Source organism: Phasianus colchicus, chromosome 3 (assembly GCF_987193195.1).
Source record: "Phasianus colchicus chromosome 3, bPhaCol1.hap1.1, whole genome shotgun sequence".
NCBI classification, from domain to species: Eukaryota; Metazoa; Chordata; class Aves; order Galliformes; family Phasianidae; genus Phasianus; species Phasianus colchicus.
In genome coordinates this window covers 83,075,429-83,100,310 of record NC_143438.1, presented here as the reverse complement: position 1 = coordinate 83,100,310, position 24,882 = coordinate 83,075,429, and the positions used below count along the sequence as shown (strand labels likewise).

General features: G+C 47.8%; 1 protein-coding gene and 2 long non-coding RNA genes across 4 annotated transcripts in view; 1 reads left to right on the top strand and 2 right to left on the bottom strand.

Annotated features, from left to right (window-relative positions):
• ZHX2 (zinc fingers and homeoboxes 2) overlaps window positions 1–4,022 on the bottom strand; it is a 66,715-nt gene extending 62,693 nt beyond the window's left edge. The window contains exon 1 of one of the 2 annotated variants that reach the window (XM_090137958.1): window positions 3,888–4,022. The gene's annotated coding sequence lies outside the window, so the exon portion shown is untranslated. Of the gene's footprint in view, window positions 1–3,517; window positions 3,665–3,887 lie in introns of those variants that run through there. The other variant, XM_031591179.2, reaches the window with a different exon arrangement.
• Window positions 4,023–6,977: 2,955 nt separating this feature from the next.
• Window positions 6,978–8,919, bottom strand: LOC116227714 (uncharacterized). Its single transcript, XR_004166628.2, has 3 exons — window positions 8,591–8,919; window positions 7,846–8,225; window positions 6,978–7,063 (listed from the first exon to the last, which is right to left on the bottom strand). It is a non-coding gene; the product is annotated as an uncharacterized LOC116227714 (long non-coding RNA).
• Window positions 8,920–8,930: 11 nt separating this feature from the next.
• On the top strand, window positions 8,931–24,344 carry LOC116227713 (uncharacterized). The gene is made up of 2 exons (XR_004166627.2): window positions 8,931–9,185; window positions 24,003–24,344. It is a non-coding gene; the product is annotated as an uncharacterized LOC116227713 (long non-coding RNA).
• Window positions 24,345–24,882: the final 538 nt, after the last annotated feature.

Below are 24,882 nucleotides of genomic sequence, written 5' to 3'. Positions count from 1 at the left end.
ACTTTATCTTGCAAGGGCCCAGTTCATGTCATCCCATCTGGGGCTCCGCACCAACAAGCACTACTGTGTGTTAAAAGTACTTTCAGTGCTCTGGAAACCAACAGCTTTCGCAGCTTCTACATAAGAACCTAAAACTCGCTGCTGACCTCTAACAACTATGATTCTATGACAACACAATACTGGCACTTCCAGTAAACTCCAGCCCGACATACAGCAACACCACACACGTGAGTTCCAGCCGACACAGCACACATACACATACCTTGATAGAAGACCAGGAATTATTTTAATGGATGTAAGCTAAAGCCTTTAATGCCTTATTTTGTTTATTTGGACTAACAGTCACAGAGATTTGAAGAACTTATTAATGGTAAGGGTAACAAAGCGCTAGAAAACCCAGAGAGGTTGTCGAGTCTCCTTCTATGGAGATACTCAAGACCCATCTGGATGCCTACCTGTGTGACCTATTATAGGGAACCTGCTTTAGTAGGGCAGTTGGACACAATGATCTCCAGCAGTCCCTTCCAAACCCTGCAATTCTGTAATGCTGTGATGCTATGTGCATTGCACAGCACTGGCTTCACAGTCACTGCCAGGGAAAGGCCACTCTCTCTGGATTATGGTTATACTAGAAAGAAAGTTAAACTAAAATTACACTCTCCACATAAAAAGTAAATGCAGCTCTTTTGCTGTGTGATAGCCATGCTAAAATCTTAGGGAATTCACTTGAGACCATCTCCATTTCTAACCAAATTATAATCAAAACGCTATTTTTATTTATTCTCAGTGGCTGTATTCATTCCTTAAGTGGACGCACAGAAATATGGATCACAAGATCCCAACCACAAGAACCTGCAAGCACGATATCTGAGGGTCATCCCACTTAGAGCAGAGGGAAAGGAGTAACAGCAGAGGATGGCACACATGCAAACACAGCGATGCCATGCCTGGCATAAGTGCTTCCTTTTGTATGAGGGTGAGCTAAACCTGCTGGCTTCTACAGTCCGGTCTGCTGCAGTTTGAAACCGGTCTGGGAATGTACAAAGAAAGTGCCTTCACTGTATTAAACACCAGCTCTCTTTTTTGGGGCTTTTACTAAAAACACATTAAAATCCTTTCAAAGAAAAAGAATCAAAGTTCGATACTGCCAGCTTGGGGTGTCTCCTGCAGTGGGTTATTGCTCCTACAGACACTGGAAACCACGGCTTGCAGCCAGGAGAAGAGAAAAGCAAATCTGTGGGACTTGCGGACAGAGCAGCTGAAGGAGAGCTCTCCTCCCATACAACCACAGCAGAGGAGAAAACTCAGACAGGAGAACTTCTTGTGGAGGCCAGGCAGGAGAAACGTCATTTTATGGAGATGAGTAATCACACGGACTTTGGGCTCAGTGCTGTGGGCTCTGCACGTCCAGGGACTGAACTCACCACAGGTACCAGAGGAGAGGACAAACACCGGGAGCTCGCGGCCCTGCATCTCTGCAGCAGACACACCGAAGCAAAGAAGGGACTGGCCAATGACTTTAGAAATTCACGGGCTTCTTAGCATTGATACTCTCGCAACTTGCTGGACCTCAGCTGGCTGGAACTAGTCCGGAGGGCCATTTGCAATTCTGCCTTACAAAAGGCTGCTGAGCTCTTCCTAGGACTGAAGCCACATCTACATGAGAAAAGCTTCACCGGGACTGAAATGTGTCACAGAGGCAAAGAACTTGAGTCACAGATACCCCTTAAACAACAGGGTCCCTCTTCTGCCGGGCTGCTCCCATCACCTCACTGGGTACCCAAGCGTGCTCTGGCAGTGCTACTTCCAACCCGGTTTCTGGTGGGGACAGCCGGGCCCTCATTGCTCCCACCCACACCACCTCCAGTCTGGGAACAACCCCTGCCCAAAGCTTAACCCGGAGTTTTAAAACAAGCACAACTCTTCATAGGTGAGCCAGATGATGAGGCAGAGAGCAGCAGTGATTTACAACCGTCGGTTGTAAAACAGTATTACAGAGGCACTTGACATCTTAGTTCTCAGCCCTAATTTGGAAAGGGACTTTGCTGCAGTTCCTGTCATTTCTCTTCTAAAAGATATGCCAAAACTCCTCAAACTGATGCTCGATTAGGACGGGACACAAAATTCAAGTGGGAAACACTGTGCCTGCCTGGCTGACAGCCCCTGCTGAGCTGTAGGATGGCTCCAGGCAGAGCTCCCCTGCAGCAGCCGCTGGAGTCACCCAACCCCATCACCGTCCCGCCCTGTGACCTGTGAGCCCTCCTCTTCCCCCCTGCCTTACACCTTCGGATGCTTTGTCCCCTTTCGCACTCTGACACCAAATCTTTTTCTGGATTCCCTTTTGCAGGGTGGCCCACGGGTATTAAAGGAGCACCTGCTCGTGGGGATGGGGATGCTCCATTGGAGAGGTGCCCGAGGAACCCCAGGAAGTGGCAAAAACTAGGGTGATACCACCCAGCTGGAGGTATTCCTGGGTGCAAAGTGAAAGAAGGGCAGCAGGAGCCCGGAGCCGGGCAGGTGGAGCTCTTCATACATCCCAACTGCGCTTCCAAGTTTTATTCCCAGCGAAGAGGAGACAAAACTGAGGAGCCTTCTGTTTGCCCCCTCATCCCAAAGGGGGGGAGAGAGGGAAGAAAAAAAATGAGACAGTTGCGCCACAGCTTTGGAAACCAACTGAAGCCCAAAGGAAGGACACCCCCTTCCAAAAACAAATAAATAAATAAGTGGACGCGACATGCCCAAGGCCGAGCTTCCCGGTATTAAGGGGCTCAAACAGAGACTTTCGCGATCGCAGCGGGGCGGGCGGCTCCGCGCTGCCGGTTTTGCTCCCCGCCGCCCCCCGGCAGCCGCGAGCGGAGGGCTCCGCGCGGCGCAAAGAGGGGACGCGGTGGAGGCGGAGGGGGGGGAAGGTAATAAAACCGCACGGAATCACGGCACGACAGTCCCGGCCAACTCCAGCCGCGGGGAGCGGAGCGGCTCCGGGACCCCACTGCCCAACGCCCGCACCCCCCCGGACGCCTTTTGCATTTTTTTTCGGCTGTTGTTTCCCCTCGCTGGAAGCCGCCGCTCCGTTTTACACACCGCCCCGACAAATTCGCCCTGCTCGCCTCTACGTAACGCCCTGTCGAAAGCGGACGCCATATTTTGTGTTGCTGATGTCGACATAGACAAACGTAGACATGTTTTTTCCCCCCCCCCCGCCTCCTCCTGCCGCCGTCCCCCCTCTCCCCGAACTTGAGATCCGCGGGGCAGCGCGGAGAAGGGCTGCGCGGGGGGCACGGCGCTGCGGCGAGACGAAACGTAAAAAACCCATTCCAACCCCCCTCCCGGCACCCTGCCGGCTCCCACCTCTCGGTAACCCCCCCCCTCGCCCCGCAGCCCCCGCGGTGTCCCGGGAGCAGAGCGCTTTATCCGGGAGGAAAAGTTGGGTGCGAGCGGTCGGGGCGGCGGCGCGTGTGGGCAGGGAGGAGGGCGGGAGGGGGGGGTGGGGGGGAACCCCGCCTGGGAAGTTTCCTACCTGCGCTCAGGGCGGCGGCACCGCGTGTCCCGGGCGGAGAGGCGCGGTTCCGCGCTCCCCCCCGGTTCCGTTCCGCGTCGCTCCGCTTCGCGCCGCCGCGGCAGAGCCCCGCGCCCGCGGGACCCCGCGCCCCCCGCCCCCACCGCGCCGGCCCCCGCGGGCAGCCGCCACGCGCGGACGTACGCACCGCCCCGACCCCGCCGAGGAATTAAGGAAGAAAAAAGCAAAAAAAAAAAAAAAAAAAAAAAGCAAAGCAAAAAAAAAAAAAAAAAGGCCAAAAAAAAAAAAAAAGAGAGAAAGAAAAAAAGGCCAAAAAAAAAAAAAAAAAAAAAGGAGCCCTCGATCGGCGGGGATCTACGCCAAAACCCACATGATCTCTGACGTCAGCCTGCGTATTTGCATACGATACCACCGCCGGCGCGACTGCCGGGGTCTCTCGGCGCGGCGGAAAGTTGCGAGCGCTGCCGTGCCCCCCTCGTCCCCGGGAGCGCCTCCTCCGGGTCCACCAAGCGGATTTCCCACGCCCCCCCCCCCCCCGAACCCCTCTTCCGTTCCGTGCTCCAAGCGTGGGCTCCGCCGGTGGCCGTGCGGTATCGCCATCGCTCCGGGGCAGAGCCGCGCCGCCCCTCCCGGCGTCTCCGGAGCTTTGGGACGCACCCGGAGCGAGGTGGGCTTCGGGGCGCTCAGTCGGGGCTTTGCGGGGGGTGCTGCGTGTTTCCAAGCGGTGCCGCTCTGCTGCATCGCGGGAATCCTATCCCCCATTTAAAACTGTCGTTAAACTCTCGTGTCTCTGCGTCGCTACCGAGGAGGTGTAGCGGACGGCAGCCGGGTTATTCCCCGTTTTTACTTCAGCGGATTAAACGACAAGAAGTAATTCACCGGCCGCATCTCGCTGCTGGGTGCCAGCCGGCTCTGGGTAACGGGACCGCGAGCGGCAGAGCACCGCGGAGCTCCGGGCGCGCTGCGTGCGGGGCGGAACCTCCCGTCACATCCATCCCGGGAATGCCTGATGGTATCAGGACGGCTCCCAGGGCTCAGCCCATGGCTCGTCCCATGGCGGGGAGCGACGGCGTCGGAGGGGCTCGAAGTTCCCGCGGCCGAACGGAAAGTAGATGTGTCCGGGCAATGTCAGGGAGATCTCTTCGCAGGGATACCCGTATCGGAGCGGGCGCGTATCCGAGTGCCGGGTGGAGCGCGGTCTGTGCAGTGTTTGCTGGCGGGATGGGATGCTCCGTGTCCGCCTGCAGCCAGGCCGGCTCCGAGCGCCCGGCTGCTGATGGGAGGGACGCGCGAACCCCGGCGATAAGCGCCGGAGCTCCGCTGATGCTCTCTGAGCTCTGGGTTTTCCCGTGAGATTTCTTTTTTTTTTTTTTTTTTTTTACATGGAATTTCCACTTTCTTATAGATACCGCCGAGTCTGTTTTAACTCTTCGAGAGCTGTTCGGCTGCGTTTTGGAAGGAAAGAAAGAAAAAAAAAAGCTTATCTATCTTAGCAACCACTCCTCCCCTGAAAGATGAACGTTTTTTTTCTACGATCTCAATTTCCTAAGATTAGGACAAGAAAAAGCCAAAGTGTTTTAATGACCGTTACGCTTGTTAATGTGAAGGGTTCTTTACGGGCCAGATCGATGGAAAAGTCGTCTGCTTGCAGTTGCCCTAATTCACACTTACTTTAAGGCCTCTTTAGCTTTTTTTTCTTTTCTTTTTCACTCTGCCTTGCCGAGCGCGAAGGGCCCTTTGGCCCTTAAGGCGGTGCTGCCGTTGATGCTTTCAAGTGCAAAGCGGGGCCGTGGGTGGAAGCCCGGAGCTTCTTTTGGGTCCACCATTGTGATCAAGTGGTCTGCGCTGCGTAAGGCCCCTTCGCAGATCCCTCTGCCTTCCCCCAAACATGGGTGATGTCATACGAAGTCATTAAAAAGGAGCGCAGGTTTGAAGCGAGGAGGATGTGGGCTTTAAAACTGTGTCAGTTCCTATTGCCCTCCTCAATGAAAAAGCTAAGAGTACTTATTGGCCGTTGTGTATTCAACGGTAATGCTCAGAGAAACTGCAGAGATCGTGGAGATAAAGCCAAGGATACCCACTGCTCCTTTCAGAATCTAAAGAGGGGCTGTAAGAAAGAAGAGGGCGGACTCCTTAGCAGGGTCTGTGGTGATGGGACAAGAGGAAATGGTTTCAAAATAAAACAGGACATTTAGATCAGATATAAGGAAAATGTTTTTTGTTTTTTGTTTTTTTTTTTTACGATAAGGCTGGTGAGGCACTGGAACCTGTTACTCAGAGAGGTGGTGAATGCCCCATCCCTGGAGACATTCAAGGCCAGGCTGGAACAGGCTCTGAGCAACCTGATCTAGCTGTAGGTGTCCCTGCTCACTGCAGGGAAGTTGGACTAGATGGCCTCTAAGGGTCCCTTCCAAATCAAACAGTTCTATTATTCTATAATTCTCTGTGACTTCTTGTTTTCCTGCACTCTGCAAAATGGAGCTCAGTCTCAGTCATCAAATTCCTCCTCTGTTTGAATGTTGAGCAGTGGGACCAATAACCTATGTGTCACCTCAGCCCTAATGCTGTGCTTTAGGAAATGGATAGTTGGCTGGTTATCTCCAATTTCTGCCTCTCTGTCAGACATAGAATGGAATGGGACAGTAGAATAATAGAGTGAAATAGAATAGAATAATAAAATAGTTTAGTTGGATAGGACCTTCAAATATTATTGAATCCAGTTGCCTGACCTCTTAATTAATGCGAGCATTGTCCAAATGCCTCTTGACACTGGCAGCCATGAGGCATTTCTCAGAATCCTGTTTCAGTGTCTGTCCACCCTCATGGTGAAGAAATTGTTCTTGATGTCCATTCTGACCCTCCACTGGTGCAGCTTTGTGCCATTCCCATGTGGTCTGTCACTGGTGATGAGCAGAGCCCGACCCCTGCTGCTGCATCCCCTCCTCACTTACAGACTGTGTAACATATTCTGTGTGCAGCTGATTTATGGAAACCTCATATTAAAACAAATCCAGGTATCATCAGGAAATGGAACTTGCTTATACTGAAAATGCAAAAAGGAAGTTTGCATTTTTTTTCCTGAAGGCCTCTCTTTTCAGTGAATAGCACTATGGAAGCCACACCAATCACAGGGCACAGTGAGTGCACAAAATTTCCCAGGAATACAAGGACAGAATGCTGGCTTGCTTTAAATCTCATGCTTTCTCCATTTTCTCTGTCCACTTTCTCTAGATTTAAGTTGACATCCACTCCGTAAAGACCTCAAATAAAGTTGTAAACTCCCCTGTGAAGTAAGACGTTGGTCAGAGACAATGAACTGTATGCTGAAATGTATCTGTATATTATTTACGGCGAGGAGATGAGTGTCTGACATATGCATTGTCACATACGTTTCAGTCTTATTGAGTTAATGGTTCCTTTCTGACTGTTTATTCCTGTGCAGCCGAGGCTGAGTCAGCACAGCAGATCTCGTTCCCTTTCCTGAGCTACAGCTCAGAGCTGTGCTCTGGAGAGACTCCGTGTGTATCCTCAAAGGAGACGTGCATCCTTCGGAAGCCAAAACAGAGACATATAAATAAAAGAGCCAGAGAGTCATTTTCTGCTGAGTGTGGCTGCGTGCTGCTCATGTGTGTGCTGCCTGAAGCTGTGGCATTGGGGGTTGGTTTGTGTATGGGATGCAGCGGGGGGGGGGGGGGGGGAGGTGGCTGGGAGCTTTGGGATGTGTTTGCTCCTCCTGGGGAGGTCTTGGGCTGGAGGCAGAGCTGCTGCCTTGCAAGAATAACCAGGCTGCAACTGCTCAGTGTGCACCTTGCTGCTAACTGCATCCCACCCTACTTCATCCCCCACACCAGTATGGCAGTGCCACGGCTCTGAGCTGCTGTTTGTTGTTACACATTGAAAGCCAGCTTTCAGTATGGCCCTCAGTAGAAATAAAGGTAAGAGCAATTTTAAAAGAGGTCAGCAGATAAACACATAAACACTGCTATTTTTTCCCCTCTCTTGTGGACACCAGTGCCATGGCAGGAAACAGCATTGGCTGCTGGTCAAGGCACAGTGTGCAGATCCGTGTGGGGGAACGCAGCTCTTTAGCCTTCGGTATTTGCCACTCACTCCCCAACCTATGTAAATATTTTTTCCCTAGCAAAATAACTACAAAACCATGCTTTCCCCTCTGCTAAAGCACTCTGTCAATCCTCTTGTTCTTCTTTCAAATCCAAGTTGAGGCCGAGAGCACCGATCAGATGCGCTGTCTGCAGAATGAGATGCTAAAAGGAATGTGCACAGGAGCAAAGCACTGCTGAGGTCTGAATCCAGTCAGCAGGACTGACCTTATGCTCTGTGATGCCCTTAAGCTGGGGGAAGCTGTCCCTTCAGTTCGTGGGGCTGATGAGCCAAGGTGGAGGGAATCCCCCAGGCACCAGCTCCTGGTGCACCTGCACTCATCATCTCAGCTTCAGACAGGTCCTGGCAAGAGGCACCCAGACTCTATCTTTTTCTGGTTCATAGACTCCAGGAGAGCTGATCACTTCTCATGGGAACCATCTGGCTCATTCTTTGGAAGATCAACTGTTAGTCACCGGACGAGTGAAGAACGTGCTTCCCTGGAGTCTGCTCCCCCTGATGAATAGGACTGAGCCCAAGATCCTTGAAATGCTGCTGAATGCAGAGATTTCATTCTGCTGAGGGCTGCTGAGCTGATCCGGATATCCTGAGTTGAAGGGAACCGAGGGGATAACTGAGTCCAACTCCTGGCTCCACATAGGACCACCTGGTCCCTATGTCTGAGAGCAGTGTCCAGATGCCCCTTGAACCTCGGTAGCTCAGGGTCGTGCCCACTTGTGCAGACCCTGTCCCTGACCCCCACCCGCCCCTCCCCTGACGCAGCTCCATGCCGTTCCCTCAGGGCTGTCACACAGAGCAGAGCTCAGCGCTGCCCTCCGCTCCCTGTGAGGAGCTGCAGCCGCCATCAGGCCTCCCCTCAGCTCCTCTGATCTGGGCTGAGCACAACCAGGGACTCCAGCTGTTCCTCATATCATATCCCCGCAAGAACAGGAGCACATTCATACAACTCACATGCTGCATTACCAAGGGCCCTGTAGGGCCTGATCCAACTCCTTGCTAAGGGCTGGTGAAGCCAGGGGTTTACCTCTCCCCTCCTCTGGGCACTTGGTGCCACAATGCAGCCTCAGCCCTGCAGCATCCAACCTGCCTTTCCTACTGCGGGGCTGGCTGGACAAGCGGGCTGTGAGATGTGCTGGGATGGGGGGACCCTGCAGCCAGGCAGTGGGAGCGCAGCCCCTGCTTCCCTCCTCTTCCTGCAGAATTCATTGCCCTTTCCTGAGAGTGCCAGTTTCAGGGATTTTTCTTTTTTTTTTTTTTAACATTTTTTTTTTCTATTGCTCTTGCTAATTACCAAAGCAATTTTTAAAATTTAAATGAGGGCTTCCTCCCTCACAGCCCATCTGCTGTGAAATCATCACACGCATCCTTTTGTGACAGCTCAGGCATCGCCATGGCAACGTGCTGTGATGCGATCAGCCCTGAGTTATGACCTCACTGCAGGACCGGGCAGCCCAGGCTGCTCTGGAAGTGGAACAAAAGCAGCTCCTGCATCAACCCAAGTGGGCTCTGTGCTTCGAGAGGGTGGGATTTGTCCTGGAGCAGAGAGGTGAGAGCCTTCCCCAGGACTTGCTGCAGAACTCCAGTGCTGGGCTGGGACAGCATCCGCCTGAAAGCCAAACGTTTTTCTCCTTAAAGACACTCTGTTTGAGCAGTCATTTTATTACACTAGCTCAATTCCTTGGAATTTTTTATGACTTTTTCCTTTCTTTTTTTAATTTTTTTTTCCTGTGTACCCATAGATTAAAAGTGCTGGAGACCAAACTCCCCATTTCCTGCTGGGAGTTGAGCACCGCATGGCTGCTGGCAATGCATGCTTCACCTTTACACCCCGCGACTTTGCCCGGGCCACATCCAGCAGATAAGAGGACTGGGGCAGCAGCTCTGCTTCCCAGGGCATTCATCCCCTGCCTCCCACTGAGCCTGGCTCAGAGGGTGACAACTGTCGCAACTCTTTGTCGACAACTGGAGGGGATTAGTGACCAAAGGCCGCCCCGCAGGTGTCACCACCAGCGTTACCCATTCTTAATTAACCAAGGAGCTAGATCAGAGCCCCTGCTTCAAACTAGAGGATTTTGTTTTCTTGTCTTTTGGTTATTCCTGTAGATTCGGGAGCAGATTTTAATCATCAAATTGAGCTTGCTCTTCTAGACAGCTATTTGCATTGTTTAGGTAATTCACTGAGACAGTTGGATGTTTGTTTATACTTTAGTATGAATTTTCAGGATGTGCCTTTATCTGTCCCCTAGACTAGAATATAGCACATTCAGACCAAACAGAACTTACGGGGATTTTTGCCAATCCAGGAATGCAGGCGTATTGGTGACACCATGTGCCACCTCTCTGGAGATCTGGAGAGTGAATAGGCAGTCTGAGTTGGCTCCTTTATTCCTTGCCAAATGGATATGGGGCTGTCTCTGAGGACTTAAACAATATGTGCCTATTGAATGATACGTGCTAACAAAGCTGAGCATGACAGGAGAGGATTTCTGAGAAAGAGGGGGGAAGATCCAGGAGAAATTATCCACTTCCTTGCTGTGCAGCAGAGAAGCATTAGACCATGATATTTCTATATGCAGGTATTGTCCAGGGGGCCCCATTAAGGCTGTGGAGCCAGAATCTGCACGGTGACATCAGAGCACGCAGCCTTTGGCTGCTGTTGGTTCCCCCATCCTTTATGGTGGAGCTGGTACACAAAGCAGACAGTCCTGGCACATCTGTTCCTCTGCTATCCCTTTTCATACGTATATCATCCATACAGCCCACGTGTGTTATCAGTCGGGTCATCTCAGCTTGCTTTACCTGTCTGCGCACAAATGCTGTCTGCAGCTCTGCCTGTCAGCCATTTGGGAGGCTGACCTCAAAGACCTCCACAAATTTTCAGTCTCACAACCAAAAAACATTGGGGGAAAAAAAATGGAATCGAGCACAGTGATTTTCTCCTTACAAAACTGGCTTTAAAAATAGTCCCTGTCCCAGCCTCTTTATGCTGCTTCACAGCCTCCAGCAAGTTTTTACAGCTGAGCTGTGCTCCAGCCCCAGAAACTGCAGTACAGCCTTGGAACTATTGAAGTGCAAATGGACTGACCCTAATCTAGGAAGATGCAAGAGAAATGGTCAGATGTTACACTAAACACTTACAGCAACGTGTTTTAACAGCAGGAGGAGAGAAGTTTGTTTACTCTGGACAGATTTAATATAAGAAGATTGGTATCTTCTCTTTTATGAAGAGGAATGTAATTAGTTTATTGGTCTTTGGCTGTATGTATTCAAAAATAACAATACTTCTGTAGCTCTGAACAGGGTCTCAAGAAGCATAAAAGATTAATGTGGGAAGCGCTACTCCCACACCATCAACCCCTGTGGTTACAGTGGGACTAAGGGAGCTGGAGATAAAGCTCTCCAGTGCCTTTGGCACTGGGTAAGAGTTAATAATCACCAATGTTGTGAGTTTTGCCAGCACCATGCAAGGAACCTGAGGCACAGCCAGATCTCCTGAGCATAAACCTGCTGGGTTTCCTCCATGGCCATCGTTTGTCTCTGCTGCTGGCCCCAGCAGGAGTGCCCAGCCCAGCACACTGCAGGTTACAGTAGATACGTCTGAGCGGCCTGCATCTTAGCAGGGGCAGCAGGGATTTTCCTGCTTTTGCAGGAAAGTGTACTTCTATTGCTGTCAAAAGTACAGAAGCAGCACTGCAGTGCTTATACAAATAAATTGGAGCTTCTATGCCATCGTGGCTCAGACAGCAATTCCCAATGCCCTTCTGGTATGTGGTCTGCCCTTGGGTCCTAGCACACAGATTCTCCTTGTGTGCTGGGGAAGCTCCAGGAGTTTGTTTTGCTGAAAGGCCATGCTAGTAATATCTCCAGGAGGTTCTGGAGAGTTGAAAAGTGAGCTGCTGGAGAACATGCTAAATTACAGGCTAGGCTGTGTGTATTTACTTCAACTAAAGGGAAAAGCTTTTCTGATCTCGATAAAACCCAGAAAAGCAGCTCTCTCAGTGCAAAATATTTTGTCACAGTAGCCACCTTAAATGTCACCCTGGTTCAGTGTCAAATTTATGGTGACATTTTTCCACAGAGGTGGTTAGGCTCAGCTCAAGTGCTGCCTGTAAAATACTGATTTTCCTGTAGCCAGAGTGTGTCTGGGGAAAAAATGATACTGCATGCAAAATCTGTTGCTTCAACCTCTGGGAGCACTTACATTACAAGATGCAAATTAAATTTAGTGTCCTACTGCCAATAGTGGTGTTGTATACAGAACTGAGCAGGCAGGATGGGAGCTGGGAGCTTTGATGCATGGGGGTGACCCAGCGAGAAGCCTAGGAAAGGCAGTGAGAGGGCATGCACCAGGAGGGTGATGTGTAAAAGCATACACCTTTATAAGGATGCGAACGTATGTTTGCAGCCCTGAAGGCCAACTGTATCCTGGGCTGCACCAAAAGCTTGGTGGCCAGCAGGGAGAGGGAGGTGATTGCCCCCTTTCTGTAGATGCCTCATCCCTGGAGGCATCCAAGGCCAGGCTAGATGTGGCTCTGGGCAGCCTGGTCTAGTGGTTGGCAACCCTGTACATAACAGGGGGGTTGAAACTAGATGATCATTGTGGTCCTTTTCAATGCAGGCCACTCTATGATTCCCAGGGTTCTGAAGGAGCTGGCTGAGGTGGTTGCTGAGCCGCTCTCCATCATATTTGAAAATTCGTGGCTGTCAGGTGAGGTCTTGGATGTCTGGAGGAAGGGTCACGTTACTCCCATTTATAAGAAAGGGAGCAAGGAGGACCCAGGAACTACAGGTTGGTGAGTCTCACCTCTGTGCCTGGGAAGATCATGGAACAGATCATCCTGGATGACATGCTTGATGGCATGAGGAATGAGCATGTGATCTGAGACAGCCAGCATGGCTTCACCAGAGGAAGGTCATGCTTGACCAATCTGGTGGTCTTCTATGATGGAGTGATGGCATCGGTGGACAAGGGAAAGGCAACCGATGTCATCTACCTGGACTTGAGCAAGGCCTTTGACATGGTCCCTCACCACATCCTTATCTCCAAACTGGAGGGATGTGGATTTGATGGGTGGACCACTCGATGGATAAGAAACTGGTTGAAAGGCTGCAGACAGAGGGTGGTCATCAATGGCTCCGTGTCCAGGTGGAGGCCGGTAATGAGCGGCGTCCCCCAGGGGTCTTAAAGACCAGTGCTCTTTAACTGGTGCATCTTTATCAATGACATCAATGACGGAATCGAGTGCACCCTCAGTAAGTTTGCTGACAACACCAAGCTGAGTGGTGCGGTCGACATGGTTGAAGGAAGGGATGCCATTCAGAGGGACATCAACAGGTTTGAAAGATGGGCCTGAGTGAACCTGATGAGGTTCAACACGGCAAAGTGCAAGGTTTTGCACTTGGGCTGGAGGAATCCCAGGCATCCATACAGACTGGAAGGAGCAGCCCTTGAGAGCAGCCCTGTGGAGAAGGACCTGGGGATCTTGATAGATGAAAAACTTAACATGAGCCAGCAGTGTGCCCTTGCAGCTCAGAAGGCAAATGGTATCCTGGGCTCCATCAAAAGAGGGGTGGCCAGCAGGGAAAGGGAGGTGATTGTTCCCCTCTACTCTGCTCTTGTAAGGCTCCATCTGGAGTACTGCGATCAGGTCTGGAGCCCCCATTACAAGAAAGACAGGGAGCTGTTGGAGAGGGTCCAGAGGAGAGTTACAAAGATGATCAGGGACTGGAGCACCTCTCCTAGGAAGACAGGCTGAGGGAGCTGGGCTTGTTCAGCCTGGAGAAAAGAAGGCTGCAGGTTAACCTACTTGCAGCCTTCCAGTACCTAAAGGGAGCCTATAAACAGGAGGGGAGTCAACTCCTTGAAATTTTATGATTCTACTCTGACCTCGTGAGGTCCCATCTGGAGTGCTGTATTGGGGCCTGGGGCCCCCAGTACAAGAAAGATGCAGAGCTGTTGGAGAGGGACCAGAGGAGAGCCATGAAGATGATTAGAGGGCTGGAGCACCTCTCCTATGAAGAAAGGTTGAGGGAGTTGTGCTTGTTTAGCTTGGAGAAGACTTCAGGGAGACCTCATTGTGGCTGTTCAGTACTAGAAGAGAGTTTACAAGCTGGAAGGAGATTGACTTTTTGCACAGCCCAGTTAGTGATGGGACAAGGAAGAATGGCTTTAAACTGAAAGAGGGAAGGTTTAGGTTAGATGTTGGGAAGAAATTCTTTACTCAGAGGTCAGTGAGGCACTGGCACAGCTGCCCAGAGCACTGTGGATGCCCCATTCCCAGAGGTGCTCAAGGTCAGGCTGGATGGGATCCTAGGCAGCCTGAGCTGGTGGTAGCAGCCCTGTCCGTGGCAGGGCATTTGGAACTAAATGATCTTTATAGTCTCTTCCAACCTAAGTTCTTCTATGATTCTGTGATTCTATGATTTTGCTGGCTATGAACTGTATAAACCATCTAGTCTTTTCAGTATTAAAAAAAAAAAAAAAGAAAAAAAGAAAAAAAAAGATAAAAGATCCCTCTCTTTCAGCCCCTTGAATTTATTTGTAACAGCTTTTGGAAGTCAGTAGTAGGGTAAAAAATTAGCGTAGGTTGTGCTAATGGTTTCCCAAATGCTATATTGTCTTGGGACACAGGGGTCTCTCTGCGACCAGAGAGACCACTTTAACTTATGTCTCAACACTTTGATGAAATGCATTTCAAAACAAGTGCTGTGCTAAGGATGTTGTGATGGATACTGAATCTGATGGATAGTGGTAAAATGCAGATTAATATTAATCATATCTGCATAATTTAATGAGGGATATAATGCCACCTGCTGTGTGGTAAAAACAAATTACTACCTCTTTGGTTATTTTTGACTGGCTCTGGAAAGAAAATGAATTTTGACTATACTAATTTGCCTTTAATGTCGTGTATGTGTAATTAAAGATTCACACACTGCAACTAAGAACAAATACCATATAAAATCACACACAGAAGAGGCTTACGATGTTAACCCACCACTTCCCAGAGGTACCCCACCCCAGCATCTCCTGCTTGAGTTGAAGAGCAGTTTCCTTTTCTTCATCGGAAACCTAGAAGACATCTCCTACCTTGTTACATGTGAAAAAGAAATCTCTTCAAAGACAAAGATGACATTTATGCATGAGAAGAGCCAGATGGAGATGTATATTTGTAAGGTTAGACTGGGCACAGCACATGCCTGCCAGTGCCATTTATTGGTACATCTGTCTGGTGCCTACTCCACCAGCAGCCCCAAAGGTGGAGATGCCCTATGGATCCAAAAAGGGAGACATGATGCCTTGGAGTGGGTGTCTCTGTTGGCGGATATAAAATGGGTGCATATCACATTACAGGAGGCACTGCAGTCAGATAGTTCTTGCACCTGCTGCCACAATATGCCTTTTTGAGGACCTGGAGAAGAAAAGGCTGTGGGGTGACCTCATTGCAGCCTTTCAGTACCTAAAGGGAATCCATAGGCCTAAAGGGAGTCAAGTCTTTGAAAGGGCAGGACAAGGAGAAATGGTTTTAAGTTGAGGGAGGGAAGATTTAGGTTGGATGTCAGGGGGAAGTTCTTTACAGAGAGAGTGGTGAGGTGCTGGAACAGGCTGCCCAGAGGTTGTGGATGCTCCGTCCCTGGAGGTGTTCAAGGCTGGGTTGGATAGAGCCCTGGGCAGCCTGGTGTAGTATTAAATGTGGAGGTTGGTGGCCCTGCATGTGTCAGGGGGCTTGGAGATTCATGATACTTGAGGTCCCTTCCAACCCTGGCCATTCTGTGATTCTATGATTCTATGACCTGGTGGAATTTCTGGCTAACCATTTCTTTTGCTGCTTGGGACAAGTCTCACTAGAGCTGCTGCTGTGGAGCTGCTGTCTCCTCACATCCTCCTTATTGGGATGATGATGGAAATGTTTTGTGAATTGTAAAATTTAAAAAACATAAGGGAGGGGTGCTGGACTGCCTCGTCTGCTTCTCTGGTGAAGTGATTCCCTCTGAAGTGAATAGTAGAACTAATGCATCACCAATAGAGACAAGTGATTTCAGAACAGTGTGACTGCACTGAGAAACAGATGCCTAATGGAATCAGTCCATCTTCATCTATAGTTTCAGCAGATCTTACGAGCAGAGATATTTGTTCCACAAGAAACTCCAGAAGCCACAGCTGAAATCAAAGCTGAGGGGCTTCCTGGAGGCACAATGGTGCTGTCCCAGCAGTTGGTGTCTGGGAGATATAGGCTGGGCTGAGATCATCAGTGTGGATCCACAGTGTGGACAGGGAAAGCACTGCGAGTGCAGCACTGGATCCTATAGGCCCAGAAGGTGCTCCTGAATATCAGCTAAGACTCGGAGAGTTGAAACACAGAAAGTGAGATCACAGTGAAATTTTGTGTAATAATTACTGGACAGAACTTCAGTGGAGAATCACAGAATCATAGAATATTCTGAGCTGGGAGGGACCCACAAGGATCATTGAGTCCAACTGCTGGCTGCACACAGGACAACCCAAAATCCAAACCAGAATATCATGAGAAAATGACTGTATGGTTGAGAGAATTTCCTGCTGGTGATCAGTTTAGCTACTGATGTGTACCAGAGTTAGAAGAAATTATTTCTAAGCATGGATGTGTTGAGAGATTTGAGGATGGCTGTACTCTTGCATGGTCCTGACTTGCTCACCACTATTAGATCTTATCTGGAAAATTTGGAGAAAGGGGATCTGAATGGTAAATACATGCAGATGGGTGTGTAGAGCACTGCCTCCTCTCCAAGCTACAACTGACCTGAGTCCTGTCAGAAACTTCAGAAACTTGAGCTCAATTTCCAGCTAAGGACAAGCTGTATTTTCAGCAAGTGATCCATCACTGACTGTAACAGCAAAGTATAGCCCATGGAATCTCCAGCACCTGAACAGGGCATGGGAGAAAGAAGGAAGCCTTAAGGCTTCACAGGATAAGGAACAGAGCAGTTTCTACCCACAGAGGTTAGGAATTTCAGCTATTGTTTTAACACAAGAGCTGCAGCCTTCTCTGACTACTAGTAAACAGGCATGGCTTAGGCCATCCAGGTGGCACTTACTTATTTTTCTTTTTTTTTTTACTGTCTTCCAATCTACCACCTTTCATAAGCAATTTGCCTGAAATCCTGGTCCCAGTGGAGCAAAATGCTAAATATCTCATTGGCTGTTTTGTGGTAGGGGCTAATTCTCCAGCAGCACTGGCTGTACTCTGAATTTACACGCTGAGAAGTCATGTAAAAATAGCATATATACCATGGGAGATTTGCATTCTCTATATAAAGTACCAGAGTGCAATGTGATTTGTCTGTGCCTAAATTTTTATAGGATCTACACCTACAGGATGTTCCCTCTGTTGAGGCACCACCTGGCACAGGGGTGAGGTGCAAGGGCAGCATTGGTGCCATACTGTAGGACTGCCCTGTGCTGTTAGTGTTGCTTGTAAAAGCCCAGACACCAGGAGAGGGGGACAAGAAATGCACTAAGCATTAATGACTTCACTTCTGATAACTGGGTAAAGACAAATATTTGTGCAGTGGTATGGCCTGTTACCTGGCTCTGGGAGTAAAGTGGTAATTTAAAGTGCATTCAGAGCATAAGTATGCAATCTTATCTATATTGTCCCAAGGGAAAGCGTATGAGCAGAGAAACTTGTGTGCACTGTTTAATCTTAACTCTCCTTCCAATAAGCCCCAATATTGTATATAAAAAAGGGCTTTTTTAGTGAAAACAGCCGACATCATCACAAGAGCTGTTCCCTTGAAACCACAGTTCTTGGTTCCTCCCTGCTGTGGTGGGTTCAGAAGGGGCTTGGTGCATTCCCTGCTGCTCAGGTTTTGGGAGCTGAGGAGAAGGGTGGAGTGGAGAAACCAAGCTTCCTTCTCCTCCATCTGCTTTTAATGTCACTTGTGAAGGAGCTAAGTTCTTCGTTTCACATTTTGATCTCATTTCCCATTCTGCAGCTTCATACAGATGTGGATTTTCTGAGCCATTTGATCTGTTTGGATAAGAGAAGGCTGTTAGGTCTTTTGGGGGGGAAAAGCTGATATACACTTGCCAAAATTTGTGTAGATGTTTTCCAAGTGCAATTTTCCAACTGAAGCCCAGGGGTTGGGCAGGCTGGGAGCTATTGGAGGACTGTGTGCTTATTTTGATACATTTTTAATGTTTTCAAAAAAAAAAAAAAAGAAAAGAAAAGAAAAGAAAACAATGCCCTTTCCTAGTGACCAGCTTCTCTAAAACGGTAGTTCTTCTACTTTTTTTTTTTGTACTGAAGAATTTCTTTTCTAACAAAGACTTAATTTATATCTTTTAATCTAGATTTCCATTTTCCTTCCAGAACTTTAAAAGGACAACAGATTCTTCTGCATCCATGTGGTGATGAGAGGTGCTCACATGCTCTGAATCAGAAAAAAAAGTATTAAAAATCTATAGCGTTTCTTAGGAAGCAGCCAGAGCTGCCAGTTCTCTGTGAAATTTGTGATGGTAGTAAATTCTAGCACCTCTAAGGGCATAGATGCTAATCCAAAGACTTCTAACACCACTTGCTTCTCCTGTGTTTCATGGCTTTGTTGTGATGATCCAGCCTTGTAGTACTGCATCTACCACCTTGATGAGCAGTATTGAAGCATGCTACTTTAATCTGGTGGGACTTGGAGTGGTGAGAGGCTCTGAGCTCTTTTTCTAGCATCTCTGGATATATTTACAAGATAGAAAAAAGTGAGCATTAAGAACAGTAAGGGAGACTCTGAGTTCCCTGCTGCTGGGATGCTCTAGGATCTGGTTCTCAGAGACTCAGCTGGTGCCTGTGGGACCACCCAGGACATGGCTAGCAGCTCACTGGGTGCTGCCTTGCTGACCTGTCATGGGTGGGTGTTTGGCTGAGGAGGTGTACCCAGACTCATGGGGCTGCACGTCTACTTCTCACTCCTGCTGAGATGACAACTCTTTTTCTTTCCTGAGAAATTTCTCCTTCTGAAATATACTTATATCTTAGCAGTCTTTTCCAACCGTAATGATTTGATGAGTCTGTGAGGGCACAACGGGTTAATGGCTGGACTAGGTGATCTTCAGTAATTTCATGTTTCTGTGATTCCTTTCAGGTTTGTTTTCTTTCTCTGTTTTCAGCAGCTCTACATAATGAAATAGAGAAACATGGATTTCTCCCTCACCTTCTCTCCCTTCTTTCTTATTTTACTTGCTTCTGTTGAAAGCGCGAGTGCATTCTGCTGCCATGTCTTCATAACTACTGTTCATGAGCTGGAGAACTTGCATGCAAGGCTCTGTATGTGGGTATAAATATTTGTACTGACAAAATGAATCCAGGACTCAGTAACACAGACACTTTAAAACATCTCAAGACACCACTGCTTTATGAAGCTGTGTGCAGTGAGACCCATCACAGAGCTTCTGTTGACCTCTGAAGGTGAACGCAAACCTCATCTCAGTACAGCAAATGGCATAAAAACAGCCTCTATTCTCCAGACCTGCTCCATTTCCCCATTATGTGTAAGCTAGAAAGCCTCCTGCACCTTTCTGAAGAAAGTAGATTTATTTCTTAAAATTCTAAAATCATTATCAAAAGATTTTTCTATTGGAACTGAAATACGCAGCAAAGAAATTTTAAACAGCAGGGAAGCAGACTGGTACAGGTGGCCCAGCCGTAATTTACAGAACGACATTAATCAGCACAGTACTGCTGGGGATCGTGATGCTCTGGCTGTTTTTATTTCCCTGAGCTGTTCAGTTAATAGTTGGGCTAATCGGTCGCTGTCAGGCTTGTGCTGAATGTACTGAAGGTTTTGGTGATACTGCTTTGTCCACTTGAAGACAAGCGGTATAGTTTGCATTTTGAAAGACTACCAGTTAGAAAGCAATCTCCATGTGCCCGCAGCTTACTCAAGGTGTTATAATTTTACCTGATGCTTTCCTTGCTACTTGTCCTTCTGAAGCTGTTCTATTTATTTCTGTTATCTGCTTCATTGTCAACACGCAGAGAACAGACTGCCTTCTTTATCATACGCGTGCAACGTGCCCACTGCAGCCTGGCTCTCCTTGCTGGGGTTCCAAGGTGCTGTTATAATTATAACCAGGATGGAAAGTTTGAATAAGCAGCTTTTCTGAGTGACGAATGCATGTGAGAAAGTCTCCTGGAATTTTTCCTATATTAAAGTACTATTTTTTTTTACATTAACAACTCCAAAATAGCTGAACTTTGTCTTGAACTTTTCAGTGCGCCTTTCCCATAGTATGTATTCTCTGAGCTGCTCTGCTGCCAAAGGGGAAACTTTGGCCTGAGGCAATGGCCAACTCGGTTGTCTTTTGCTGCTTGATTTTGGGCAGTGGATGTTTTTGTTGTCTGAACTTCTGTAAAACTTCAGGTCACATTATAGCTCGAGTATATCTCTCCAGGAAACAGTTAAAAATATCTGGTTTTGAAGATACATCTTGCCAAAAGGTATTTTTAATTGGTTAAGGAAAAACTGCTTACTAAATGGCAACACTCTTTTTATGGAAATGTTGCTGTGCTGGTGGTAAAGGGATAGAGCTGTTCCGTGTTAGTGATTTTGCAACTTCCTTTGCAGCTCAGCAGTGAAGATAAGGGCCTTGGAGAAATGCATTTGGGAAATAACCTTTCTCCATATTTTTAGGGGACAAATTACACTTAGTCTTTTGCTAACTAAATTTCTTCTCTATAAAGTGCAAACTGTAGACAAGTTAGGTTCTGTACTGGGCTGCCAGCATCTGGAACTGCTGTGCCACTTTGCCTTGGAGCTGGGAGCTAGACGGGTCCTGCTTGTTAGGTGATGAGTTATGGACATTTACTAAACAATTATCAAAGCAGATCTTGATAACTGGTGATCTGGATTACATGGTGTGTCTGGTGAGGGCACTTGATGGAGATTTCTGCTAGCTCTTAGCTTGGAATCACAGAGTCATAGAATGGCTTAGATTGGAAAGGACCTTTAAGGTCATTTAACTTCAACCCCAAATTATTGACACAGACTAATCGTGCAGTGTGTTGGGTAGTTCTTGCAACTATTACCTGCCCAGAGCTTCTTCCTGAAAATGTACAACGGGCAGGAGAGCATGGCAGAAATTCAGGGGGCATTTGAGAGTTATGGATTTTCCTAGAGTTTGTTCTCAGCACTTAGTTATTAGACTGTGCCTGGATCCATCTTTAAGTGGTCTGAATTACCTGCAGAATCACCACACTTATTACAGCTTCCTATTGAAAGACTGAAAAAAGCTGGGATAAGAAGGATCCATGGCAGTACAAGCTATAGGTCGGGATAAATGAAGCAGCCTGTATGCCAAATAGTCCAGAAAGTTTGGAAGATCTTGGATTGGACTGGAGGCTGTTGCCTCAATATGTCCATGAGCATATGGCCTAAATTGTCTAAAGTGAGGAGGAAAAATTGACATGTAGTGAAGGCTTCCTTTGTGTTTGACTGTCTTACAGGATTCTCAAAATTGCAAATGGTTGTGCAAACAATGTCTGATGCAGTGAGGACAAATCTGAGTTAGTAGAAAGAGGGATTTGCTGCTTCTGGGCTCTGGGGTCAGAGCTCTTCACTCAAATTTGCTTAGAGATTTTTTATTCCCTCAGCCTAGAATAAAGATTATACTATAAAAGCCAACAGATGCTTAACTGTTGTGTTATGAATGGCATCACTGTAAATGCCTCAGCTTGTTGCCTTAAACAAGTAGTTTATTTGAGAACTCAGCACTACAGAAAAAATGAATGTTGTGTTTTGGGAAGGGTAAAGAGGGAGACTGCTTCCCTCCTCCCAGTCCTGATTTCGTACCCCAACTCCCCCATACTCTTAGCAGGAGATGCTCTCTCATGCTTGGGTATGGTGCGGGAAACTTTCCCCAGCCTCCACACCATGTTCTTTCAAGAGGTTCAGTGAAATGAATACTATAGATTCCATTTACAGGTGCATGAGTCAGGCCAGAAATCTTCAGGTTCAAGACTAATACTCAAATGCTGCATCACTGTGTAATTGATAGCCTTGTAGTTATGTGACTCCAACCCTAAAACACCCAAAATAGGGATGTAACTCCATAAGGGAATTCCAAACCAGACATTTCCCTGATCTGTTGCATTTGCAAAGGGTGTTTTGGCAAGATACAAAACACTGTGCATGGACAAGTGAAGGGCATGGAGCCAACCAGGTTCAACAGACAAACCTTTGGCCAAGGCAAAGGCTGAGTGAGTGCCATAAATGCCCAAATGTTAGACATCACTGCTAGAATGTAGGCTAGAAGCTGTCATTTTCGTGCAGACTTGTACCCAAAAGGTGAGGAAGAAAACAGTCAGGCTCAGGGTTGCTTACCCATGTAGAACAGCTTCTTGATTCCCCTTTTTCCACTTTTGTCTCATATCTTTTATCACTGCTCAGTAAGGGCCTAATCCTTCCAGCTGCCCCATGCAGGGCTGGCCTCAGTTTGGCCTATACCAGGAAGCCTGTTGAAGAGCTCCCATGGCCTAGACAAGGTGAAAACACCTGCATGGTTGCCTTTCTGAGCTTGTCTGCCAGGCATGTTTGCTATATGATGAATACAAAGCCAGATCAGATTACTGGACAATGGAGAATTTCACCTTCATTTGAATCAAGTTGCATTTTGGGGGAAATTCTTTCTTTATAAAATCATTAATAATTAATAGATGGGCTTTTTTTGACTGTTTCTTCTTGAGCCTGCCACTTGAAACCAAAGGGACTCAGGCTAAGGGGCTCAGTTTGAGATATTCAAAGGTATTCAGACTCTCAAAGCCTCGAGATGTAAGATCAGCAATGTTGTGCTTGGGTGGGAGGGGCTTTGACACATGAGACAGCTAAGACTTTGGGTGAGAGTTGTTTGTGCTCAGAATCTTTGAGGATCAAGAGAGAATCCACAATCTGAATTCATCTGCAAATCCCAAAGTTGGCCACTCCAATTTCCAACCTCTCCAGGTCCCCCTGAACAGCAGCCTGCCCTCCAACATCTCATCCACTCTCTGATTTCGTATCTTCAAGCCTGTAGATTCAAGTCCCATCATGCAGGTCATTAGAGGAGACAATGAAGCAGTTCTGGTCCCACGGCTTGTCTCTTAGGGATGCCACCAGTGCTGGCTGCCAGTTGGACTTCACACTGCTGGTTAAACCTCCTTGAGTCCAGCAGCAGCACAGCCAATTTTCTACCCACTTTATTGTCCTCTTATCCTGCCCTCATTGCAACGGTCTGATGATAAGAATAGTGTGGGAGACTACATTAAAAGCCTCACAGAAGTTAAGGTACGCTTTCCACTGCCCTCTCCTTGTCTCCTTGTCTCCTTGTCAGACACCTCATCACCAAAAACAGACTGTTCCTGCATCAGGCATGTTTTAACTTAAACACAAATTTAGCCAGCTCTGTACTGCCCTCCCTCCACCCCCCCAGGATGTGATGCTGGTGTGGATCCAATTAACTAAGTTTATTTGCATCCCTTGGAGTTGACATACACTCATGCTGCTGCAAAAACAATTGAACCCAGTCCTGAGCAACTGAGTCCCAAATATTCCCTCCAAAAAATGCCTTGCATTCTGTGAGAAAGGACAGATGACATCCAAGATGGTCTAATTGTGCAGCAGAGCCTTGTATTTATGTGAAGAATTACTACAGTAGAGCTCCAAATATTTAGCAAAATCACCCCAAGTAAACAGCACATAACGTTTGCATCTCTGTCTCCTGCTTTCATAATGATCCCTCATCTTTATGCGCAGAGTTATATGGGTTTTCTTGCTAATGTATTTCTCATTAATAGCCTGCTTGAGTTTTACGGCATATCTTTTTTGGCACAAAATCAATTAAGAGTTTGCAATTATGTTTTCAGATAGAAGATACTGTTTGTATTCTGTTGCTCTTTAAATCTGGGACAAAGAGAACTAGGTGGGAACATCATGCATAGTGCTTGGCTGAAGGTACCAGAAGATTATTTGCAAGATATTTACGGCCAAGAGGACAGAGTTCACTCCTGGAGTTACAGTGCCTTCCCTCAGCTAGAGGCAGATTTTGTCCTGAGGCTCTGCAGGCTGAGAAATACCCAGGCTGTGCAAGATCTCCATGTTTAACTGGAGCAAGGGTAGCAATAGTAGTATGGGCACTGGCACAAGTCCTGCCTGTCCTCGGAGAGGTAGGACTGGCCTTATGCAGAGCTCTTCCCACACACTGGTGAGACCTCGTATGGGCACACTTTGTGCAATGTTAGGCAACATGCCACATGAATCATTTTGCAGAGGCTGGAAAAATGTAGCAACATATGGAGCTGAGTTTGGGAAAAGAATTGAAAACAAACCTCATAACTTGTGTGGTTTCCTCCCATGGCAGCTGTTCACCTGTGCTATTGATGTTTGATAAAGGCCTCTCTGCTCACTGGAGGAATCTGGAAGTCATCGAAGGAGTGCCTGCTTTCCAGAAGCCTTTCATCACCTCTTTTCACAGCTGCTTGGGATGAAGAGTGAATTCTATGCTGACCTGTGGAAAACACAGTTGGCTGCTTCCCTACATGAGCTACAGGAACCTCTTGGACAGCATCTCCATAGCCCCTGACCTCGATCTCATCTAAACCCAGCATGGCTTGACAAAGGATCTTACAACCAAGCTGAGAGTTACTGGTGGACACAGCATAGCCACATCCACACCTGATTAAAGCACCATAACTGTAATGCATCCCCATTTAGCATTGCAGCTCCCACTTGGAGATTCATCTCTTTCACCAGCCACCACAAAACTTGCAAGGTCAACAAAAAACAAGTGGGTGGCAGTCCTTGCTTAAAGGTTCTGTGAGGATAATGCTCAAGATGAATGAGTTGTATCCCTGTTCCTGCTACAGATGTCACAGAGGACAATGGCTAGCTGGTCTCTATGGACCTCAGCTCTCCAGCCATAAAAAGAAGGAGAGCAGTGGTGCTCTCTGCCTTAGCTGGTTGCACTGCAGCTTTTACAATGGGAATATTGTTGTGCCATGGGGCACCTAGTTTACTCCTGAGATAGAACCTCTAAGTAATTTAATCCAGCTGAGAATAAAACAACTTCACTAGAAAATAAACAGCATAAGTCAGAATAGATAAACTCACCTCAAAGCAGGAACTCTGATGAACTGAAATCACAGTTCTGCCAGCACTAAAGATAAGATCTAATTAGAACTGTCAAATGCTTCTCACTGGGGTACCTCCTTCAATCTAGTTGGCACCCAAGCTCATTTGGC